The following is a 10,000-nucleotide window of genomic DNA, read 5'->3' as shown; positions in this document are numbered from 1 at the left end:
CCTGCAAGTTTCACATCAAGTATGTGACTGCCTTGCACATGCAACTTCAGTGCTGGGCCCTCATTTCATTTAGTGAAAGAAAGACAAACATAAAGCATGAGATTAAGGCTAACTGAATGCATGTTTTAATAGCACATTGAGAATAAGAATTTTCTAAATGAAATGTGTGCTTCTTCCTTGTGTTTGTTTAACTATTTTACCCATCTGAAGAGAAACATAAAAATAACTAAATAAAGCAATCCTTGATAGTACATACAAGTATATAGCTCTACAGTGTGGGAGTGGCTAAAGAAAGCACCAAGGAAAAGGAGAGTCAGCCCTGAAGGAGGGAAAAAGAAGGAAGTTCTTCAGTAAAGCAGATGAAAATCTGATTTTCAAAAGCAAGAAGGGATTTGGGGCAGGCAATAAAGTTGACAGTCAAGAAGAAAGTTTTTGGAGTAGCTGTATTACTTAGGATTCAAAATATTTATTTGATAATATTTTAAGAAGCTATTTCCATTACTTGAACTTTTAGTTTTTCCTAACTTTCCTATAGAAAACAATATGTTATAGACCCAGTTGCACCTCCTAAAGAAGAAGAAAAAATGAAGAAGAAAAATGAAGAAGAAAAAAAAGCTTTACACTGCAATTCCCAGTCATTAGGTAATTATGGGATTCCACTGTTGAAAAAGTGCAGAATTTGGGGCAGCATTTGGAGATTATGCCTTCAGAGACACTAGAATGGAGTCAAAGATACAAAACATTCCAAAATCAACAACATCGAGTCATGCATGGGGAAAGATACAGGTCAGTTAGTTGTATGTTCTACTAGTCTCTAAATTGGCTGAAACAAGCCTGAGCATTTCCTAACAACTAGATGTAATTAGGATAAATGAGAAGAAATGGACTTGCGAACACCACCAAGCTCCTTATAACTGATAGCTCCTATGGATATAGACTCACCTGGAACAATTAGATTCAGTTCTGTCATCCTATTTCAAAAATGTCCACTGGAAGCACCAGGGGTTCAAAGATAGAAAAGAACCATTGGCGCAAAGAAAAAACATTTATTTTATGAGACAAACACCCACAAAAAAAGAATACCACAGAAGTAAGATGACTGCTTACCATTTCTGCTCAGTCAGAACACCAACGAACATTAACTCTGAATAATACACTAAAACCTTTCTTCTGTGCAAAGATACACGTTTATGAGATCTGTAGCTACAAAACATCACTACCGAGGACATCAAAGGATTTTAAAAATGCTGGATATTTAGAACTGTGAGTATTCAAATTAAAAAGAAAAGCAAACTGTAAGAGTAGCAATTCTCGAATCATCATTTTGGAAATGATACAGAACCAAAGCCAGCATTTGCTTTAAGAACTTGTTTGGAAGACACACAAGTGGGTAATGGTTATCTTGTTCGTGTCTACTGTAGAAAATTATTGTATTTTTATTTGGTAGAAGTTGGGGGTAGAGCTTGCCAACATACCCAGTACTACCTATTGTCAAGCCCAGGATCCAAGACTATGAAGCAATGCATAGCTGTTTTGTTCTCTTCTGAAGGTTGACATATCTTAAGTATCTTTATTGTTCTCCCATCTTGCAGCATGACAGACAGAGGCAACACTTTATCTAGATTGCAATTGCAGGGGCACAGCAGGGAGAAATATGTTCTCAGTGAAGTTTTGCAAAACCTACTGACTAGGGCTGCATTCATTGCTGTAAAAACCGTTATCCCAATCAAACAATTTTTGATTAAAAGATCACTAATTGATCTGGTATGATAATTATCACATTAATACATAATGTGATGCTGCCAAAAAACATTAATTAGACTAGTAATGCTGTAATTGCATGATGGTAAAAACTACCATTTTACCAAAGATCTATTCTGGCACCTACTTGAAGACCAGGTGCCAAATTAAAAACCTATCTCATACATTAAAAAAAAGATTTCAAGGAATTTGAGATAAAAAGCTAGATACACACATTAGCTAGGAAAGAGTGGTTTGAAAGGAACAAATTCATCAACATTCTGCAATACTCTCCTCACCTACCTTAACAGGAAGACTGCAGAAGAAAGGCATTTTAGCCAAACAATGTAAAATTGTACTTGTCTAGCAACAGAACAACAGAACTCTTACTGTAAGAGTGAAATTCTTTCATAAAAGGGAATGACAAAAGGAAGAAACGGAGACTCTTGTGCATAGTCTGAGACTGCACAATGAAAACAGGGCCCCCACCACTATTTTCTCCTTATGAAACGCATATTTCTTTCACTTTGTCCTCTCTTACAAATACAGAACATTTGTATATATGTATTAAAGCAAAAAGCACCAAAACCTTCACTGCATGTGCTTCTCCTTGGGAGAAAAGGAGAGAACACGTGACAGATATGTGGTCACACAGCTTAACACACTACTGGAAGGCATTCATATACAGTAGGATAAATGAAGGATAAGCTCCCATACAGAATGTAGTAGTAGTAAATCACAGTGGAAAAATGACTTTTTAATGACTTTTTTTTTTTTTTCTTCTTTCACCACTCCACATAGGGTTGTTGAGCCACAAAGAATTTTTTGGGAGAGGTATCACAAGTTTAATGTACATGAATAATATATCAAAGTCAACTAACGTATTCTTGAAAAGAGTAAGCAATCAGTAAAAAGCCATGCATGTTACATAGACTTGAAATGTATCCGTGTTTCACTGGGGAAAACTAGTGAGGAATAGTTTTAATTTTTAATTAAGAAGAAGTACTATAGCCCATTCATTAAATATGTTTTGAATGGCTCCATCGTGAATTAAGGTCAAAATACATTTTCTAAATTCTCAAGCTATGACGTAGGATTAGCTTTATTGATTTTCTGCTTGATTTGTAGGAGCCCCCAATCATTATTTTGACAGTTTTATCATACAGTAATAGACTTTCTTTTAGATAATTACAGTTACTACATTCAATTTCAATCTTTCGTAGGACTTTACTTACATAATCACACCTAGATGACATTTCTTTCTTTAGTCATACATATCCCAATAAACTTTGGATAATAGCACTATTTATTTTAACATCATAATTTTAAGGATTACTAAAACAAGTTCAAGAGTTAACTATACAAGAAAACTCTGGTCTTTGAAATCTTCTGTTCCAAAATTCACTTTTTAAGTAATGAGCACCTACTTTAGGAAAACAAAAAGCAGAATAGGTAACATTAAGAGACAACAAGTTACTTAAGGTTTTCAGTTGTAAGCATCTCTCATTTCAATCTGTACCTGTTGTTTCTCAAACTACTGCCATGTGCAGCTGTCAGCAGCCTGGATCCATCTTCTTGATGACTTCCCCACAGGCACCAGCCAGGCTGCTGTTCAGCCCCCTGAAACCAACCATCTCTTCTCCCAGCTGAGAACCCCCTGTCCCTTCAGCCTCTCCTCATTGGGAAAGCGCTCCAGCCCCTTCACCATCCTAGTGAATTCTCCAGTGAACTCCCTTCAGTCAATCAATGCCAATCTTGTACAGCTGTGGTTTAATCCAGGAGGAGTCTGGAGCATACTGCAAAGCATACTCACAACTTTTCTCTGACAGTCTCAACGATGTCAAACAGCACAGTGCTGATTGCACTAAAACCATGAAGCAATGTGACTGAGTGGGGTCTGTACATGTTTTCCCCTCCTGGCTGAGGTTTCTAAATACATTTCTGCATGGCCTTGACTATTTAAAGTTTAGTTATTCATTTAAAAATAAGAACAGATTTAATGTGGCAGCATTGTATTTTGTTGAACTGCTTATTTTCTAGTGATTTGCAAATAGCGGGTTCCAGTCTCCTTAGTCAAAGAAGTGAGTAAACTCAGGTAGTTTATTGCCTGAAGTCTATATCATCTTTTAGGGAAAGGGGAATAAAATAAAGAGGGGCAGAGGGGAGAGAAGGTATTTTAACTGCATTGGAAAAAGAAAACAATCGCAGCCCTCAGCAAATTGTTTTTCAGTGCTTTTTCAATTGCTTTTCATTGTTTTCTTCACTGTTTTACATTGGCTGCTTAAGACAGTTCTGAGGATGTCAAGTGTTTGGATCTCCCTTTCAGATGACTTCCTGCATTTTGTTGCATAATCAGCTCTTTAATTGAGATGTCTCAGTAGCACCCTTCAGGCACTGCATGCAGCATCCGTTTTAGCTTTTATCCTTTTTACCCAAGCAGAGCTGTTCTGAAGTACAGCAAAGTTAAGTCATATAATGTGTTTTGAGCTCCCCCAGTACACTGGGTATGGATACTGTGGTTCTTCAGGGCAAAATTTGTGGAAAGATGTTCTAGACATCTTTCACACAATCCTTGTGCTTTAGCATTGTGCTACCTACATGTGAGGGGGAAGATTTGAAGAGAAGTTTAAATTGGGTTATTTGCAGTAAAATCCATTTTTAGAGAAGACAGCACGCCCCATTACCAATGCTGTTGTTAAGTTATGCTGAAGCAGAAATATTTACCCAGATGTTAGTGCATCGGATCTTGAAGGTATGCATCTCACACTAAAGGATGTCTACCTCACATGAGTTTGAGGATATTCACTTCTATAAATAAAAATGACTTACTGTAGCAGATGGCCATGATCTAACATCTGAGATGACACTGGTCAGGTAGCTCACCTGTAGACAGTGTTTAACACAAAGCATGTTTTCTATCTACTCAGGATGCAGGCTTTCTCTAATATATTCTAGAAAGAGAAGTTCAAAACAAACAAGTCCAAAGAAAAGCAACTTTTAGAATTTGAAGGCAAATAGCTTTTCTCAGCAATACTGTCTCAAGAAAAATTCTCTCTAGCACCGATTTATCAGTGCACTACTGAGGCTGCATTCATCAGGCATTTATACAGAAATGGGAAAACTGAGACTTGCTCAGTGTTATAGAAAAGCTACTGAATTTCTTCAGGAAAAGTGGACAACAGACTTATAGAAGTTAAAAAGAAAAATCGTTCTTCATGCTGTGTTCATCCATTTTTCCCCTTCTAGTTTAAAGAGGAAGCAGGAAAAAAGCACATGTGGATTCAGAAGTGTCTAGCTCTCATAAATCCATGCCTGTCAAGTGTTAAGATTGAATCCTCGTCTTTGCTTTGACACAAGCTCTCTGTAAGACTGTGGCCAAGTAAATTAACCTGTTTATGGTCCAACTGTTTCATTTGTAAACTGGGAATAGTATTTGGACCACAACTCAAGCAAGCCTAGTGAATAAGCCAGTATTTCAAGATCATCAAGAAAGGGGTGTGTAGTGGTTAGAAACCCAATCATGTCAGCACCATTCACTTCACTTCAGTAGTGCATGCTGTCCAGAATAAGTGGAAATAAAAGCATTATCTGAAATAATTTCTCTCATATAACAAGAAAAAAAAGACCAGAGATTCACTAAAGATATCAGTATTCATGCCGAAAGTATATAGTAAAAAGTAGTCAAATGAAAACTATTCTTTTTTATTGTAGCTTCAGTCTCTTGCTTCTGTTCCGCTGTGCTTTTTTCATCTAAGAGTTAATGGGATGAGAAAATAAACTGCTTGCATGCATCCAGCACTGGGATTCCAGAAGCACTCCCCATCTTCTTCAGAGGAAGTTTTAATTCAGTTGCCAATTTTCATCTGCAAGAGAAGTTTGCTTTGAATACCTGCATATGAGACCTGTTCTCTAACCGTATCCCTACATCACCAGGCTATTATATGGCAAATTAAAAAAGGAGCTTGTTAACACTGAAAGAAAAATAATTCCCCATTCCTAAAATGAGAATAAAAAAACAAAACAGGACCATATTCTAATTTCTGGGGCAGAATCTACTCTGTAAATGCAAGCAGGATAGTCTCATTTGTTTCTGTTTTGAGAATGCTAAATTCATTTTCACTAGGGCAACTAATATGTTTTTAAAATTGTCTCTACCTCACTGGCTTTCCATTCTTACCAAGGCTTCTAAAAGAAAGAATAGTGAGATACCTAAAAAATAAAATTTTGTTTTTCATTTTTTATTTTTCCCCCCAAACAGGGAACCTCTACTTCTGGGAACATAGCTTAAACATCTGGTATATTTCCTGCCTCTGTAAAAATATTCTGTCTTATCAGTATGATAGGGAGATGGAGAAATGAAAAAAATGCAAGTAACTTCCAATGCTTGTTTAGAAATACTATCATTATTCACTACTAAAACTGACACTTTCTCAAGAATCTGTGTTTAATAATGTGCACAAAAACGTAAGGAAACTGTAATTTATGCAACTGTATCTTTTTTGCAACAGTGAAATCAACTAACTGTGGTTCATTAAGTTTGCATTTTATTGACTGACAGAAGTTATCCAGCAAAATACCCTTGACTTAAGAAAAAAACTCCTTTCCTTATACTAATTGGCTGGAACAAAGTTTCATCAACATGAAAAACCACACCAAAAAGTACACCAGCACCTTGTCAATACGCACTGTGCATTTTTACTAGAGGAGGCCACCCTACACAATTTAAGTTTTTCATATATTCACTAGACAAAGAGTGAAGGTATTGTTGTATCCAACATTGTTTTTAAAAACAGTAATTCTATTTATTATAATATTATATTTATATTTAGCATTTTCACAGCCTAAAAGACTACTGTTTGGCGGTGTTTTGTTTCTAGGTTTGATAGGCACATACTAAATTCTCTCACAGTTGCTGTGTTTTAGCATAATTCCAGGCTACCAGCCTGAAAACAAATCTTTACCTCTATGGATTCTGCATTCTGATAATTAGTCAGTGGTAATACACTTCTAAAAGATGAATCATATTCCCACTGTATATGTATCAGGTGGTAAACGTTTTGTAATAAGGAAAAATATGACATAAGAGTTATTCAAATATATATTTTAGTTCCTGGGGATTTAAGTAATTTGATATTCTTGTGTAAGAGCTTCTGCAGAGCTGAAAATAACTTCTAAAAGCTAAGTATGAAGCATTTTCTAACAGAGGTAATACAACTTTGAGATGTATTTTATCTATGCTAAGGATTGTTGACATACAAGGAGCTTACGTTTATGTAGTATTCACAAAGCACATAGATTATTTATGTTAGGTATGCTGTAATAAACATACTAGACAAATTTGAAATCAGAATTTTAAATTATTTTTATTATACTTACTGTCTAAAATCTAATAATTATAGTTGCATCATGCAATTTGTAATGCTGAAGAGTGCTTGTTTTACAAGTTTTCTAATTCTTGCCTTCCATTTCTCTGCCTTCACTTGGCAAGTAGACTGTGGATGTATTTCAAGTGAAGCAATGATTACTAGCACTGCTCTGCTCAGCTTCACAGAATGATTGAGATTGGCAGAAGCCTCTAGAGGTCAGCTGGTCCAGCCCCCTGATCAAGCAGGGACAACTACAGCAGGTTGCCCAGTACCATGTCCAGGCAGCTTCTGAAGATCTACAAGGAGGGAGACTCCACAAACTCTGGGCTACTTGTACCAGTGCTCCATCACCTGCACAGTAAAGTGCTTCCTGATGTTCAGGTGGACCCTTCTGTGTTTCCAGTTCGTGCCCATTGCCTCCCGGCACTGGGCACCACTGAAAAGAGCCTGGCTCAGTCCTCTTTGCACCCTCCCTTCACGTATTTAGACACACTGATAAGACCGCCCAAGCCTCCTCTTCTCCAGTGTGAGCAGGCTCTCTCAGCCTCTCCTCACAGGAGACATGCTTCAGTCCTTTCATGATCTTGGTAACCCTCATTGGACTCGTTTCAGTATGTCTAGGTCTCTCTTGTACTGGGAGCCCTAGAACTTGAGCACAAATTACATCTTATTGCTTTTTTTTTAAATAAACATTTCACCAAAAGATGAGTGTAGAAATCCTGATAATATTGGCTTCTCTTTCAAACTTGTGTTGTTTATTATTCAACAGCTAAAATGAAGTATTGTAAGGTGGGAGGATATTCTGACTTCATTTACATGTTACTGTCATGTTAATATTCCACAGCTGGTGGTCATACAGATTTAGCTTACGATTGTATTTCATTGTAGTATAGAAGTATAAATAAATGCAGCGCAGAAAAGGTAAGATTAAAAAATGTACAAGTTTTTGCACTTTCCTCTTTATGTTCCACATTGCAATTATTAATTTTTATCCCTGTTTAACATCTTTATCTGGAGAATACAAAAAAAGAGCATTCTTATTTCAAGTTTGCAGATGACACCAAACTGGGGAGCAAGGGTCTTAGGCAAGCTAGAGGAATGGCCCTGCAGAAATCTATTTAAAATTTAACAAAGGCAGAGTCCTGCACCTGGGAAGGAGGAACACCCTGAATATAATGCAGTCCGGGACTGACTGTGCATTCTGCAGAAAAGGACCAGGGGGCCCTGGCTGGGCAACAACCTGAATGTGAACCATCACTGTATTCTGGCAGTGGAGAAGGCCAACAGCAACCTGGGTTTTATTAACAGGAGCAGAGCCAGTAGATGGAGGGAACTGATTATCCCCCTTTACTTAACACTTATTGGAACCCATCTAGAATGCTGCCTTGCACCCTGCAATTTACCACCTGGAATTTAACGTCTTAAAAAGATTCCAAATCTGTAAGTATAGAAATTACCTATTTTAAAGACATCATCATTTTTACTTTTCTTTTTAGGATTACAGAGATAACTGCAATCAATGATCTAGGTTTATAAGGTTTCATTATGCTTGTATAAGGCACCCTCTTCCCCTGGCCCCACAGTTTTGTTTGGAGTTAATCTTCCATACATTGATAGAATAATCTGATAGATTTAATAAGGTAATAGGCAGAAGAATTATTACAGTGCTTGGTTGAATAATAGGTTTTGAACTTGGTTAAGTCAAAGCATAGACAGAGAGAGAGCACATTCTTCAAATTCTTCACCATTGCAATAGAAATTGAAGCCTGTCGCAGACTGAAAACTGGCACACAAAGCTCCCCTGCTAACACTGAAATAGTAAAAAACAACAGAACAAAAGAAACCACTACCCCAAACCCCTGAAAGGATACATTTAGTTCAAATCCAGAAACCATGTACCTTTCTTTAAGAATGTGCTTCATCACCACAGCAGAATGGTGATTACTGTAGTATAATTGTCTTCAATGTACTTAAAAGATCAGTAAGTAGTAGAAGTCAATTCGAAACACTATCACTATTTGATGCCAGAAAACTGTAGACAATTCAACAATATTTTTGATTGCAACAGTATTATACTTCATAAATAGGGAATTCTGTGTGATAACACATTCATCTCCACTCTAAGGCCAAAGTTACTGGAAAAGAAAAAAAGTATTAAATCAAGAAGTCTGACTTCTGGAATTGAAGAAAACTAGTTGTACAAGGGTATTTCCCACTACACTTAACGTATTGGGGCACAGTTTATGTCCATGCTCCACATTTATTTTAACAACCATACTAAAGTCACTATTAGTTCTTATATTGTTAGTTACTCTATCAGTTCTATAGCAGCAAGCTTCTTTCCTAGAATACGCCAATTGGTGGAAAACTTTCCCATCATTAGGACTGATGTCTTTATATAAAGATTTATCTTCTGCTTTCAACAGATTTTGTTGCCTAACTTGCAAGGAGGAATGTAAACATTCCTGCTCAGTGATAATTCTGCTCCATATTCCTTTGCCCACAGATCTATTTTTTTCATTTCTGATTCTTCAGAAACAAACAAGAAGTCCTCTCCAAAAACTATGGCTTATGAAGATGCACACACTGTAAACAACTTTCACACGTACAACATAGTGTGCTTAAAAACACACAAAACAGCCTTTCTTTATGCTCCAGACTACTGTAAAATACAGTAGTACAGGTTTCTTTTTTAAAATACTATTTGTATCACCTGAGATCTTTTAATCCTTTGCACTGTGCAACTCTATGGTTTAAAGTTTATACACAAGAGAGTTAAAGGTAACACGAAACAAGTAAATTATATAATACAAGCAGTACACTATTTTATTACAGGTGTATTTTAGTAGAATGGAGAATTACTGGAGCAATAAGCTGTGTGCTTCTGTTCTCCC

The 10,000-nt window shown here is 36.6% G+C and overlaps 1 protein-coding gene across 7 annotated transcripts in view; it reads right to left on the bottom strand.

The window, feature by feature from the left end:
- The window catches only part of CDIN1 (CDAN1 interacting nuclease 1), a 128,815-nt gene that overhangs the window by 82,330 nt on the left and 36,485 nt on the right, over positions 1 to 10,000 (bottom strand). The gene's annotated exons all lie outside the window — the stretch shown is intronic.

This window comes from Netta rufina (assembly GCF_964035555.1).
Source record: "Netta rufina genome assembly, chromosome: 5".
In the NCBI taxonomy this organism is placed as follows: domain Eukaryota; kingdom Metazoa; phylum Chordata; class Aves; order Anseriformes; family Anatidae; genus Netta; species Netta rufina.
Note: the sequence above shows the minus strand (reverse complement) of the source record. Positions and strands in the feature narration are given on the sequence as shown.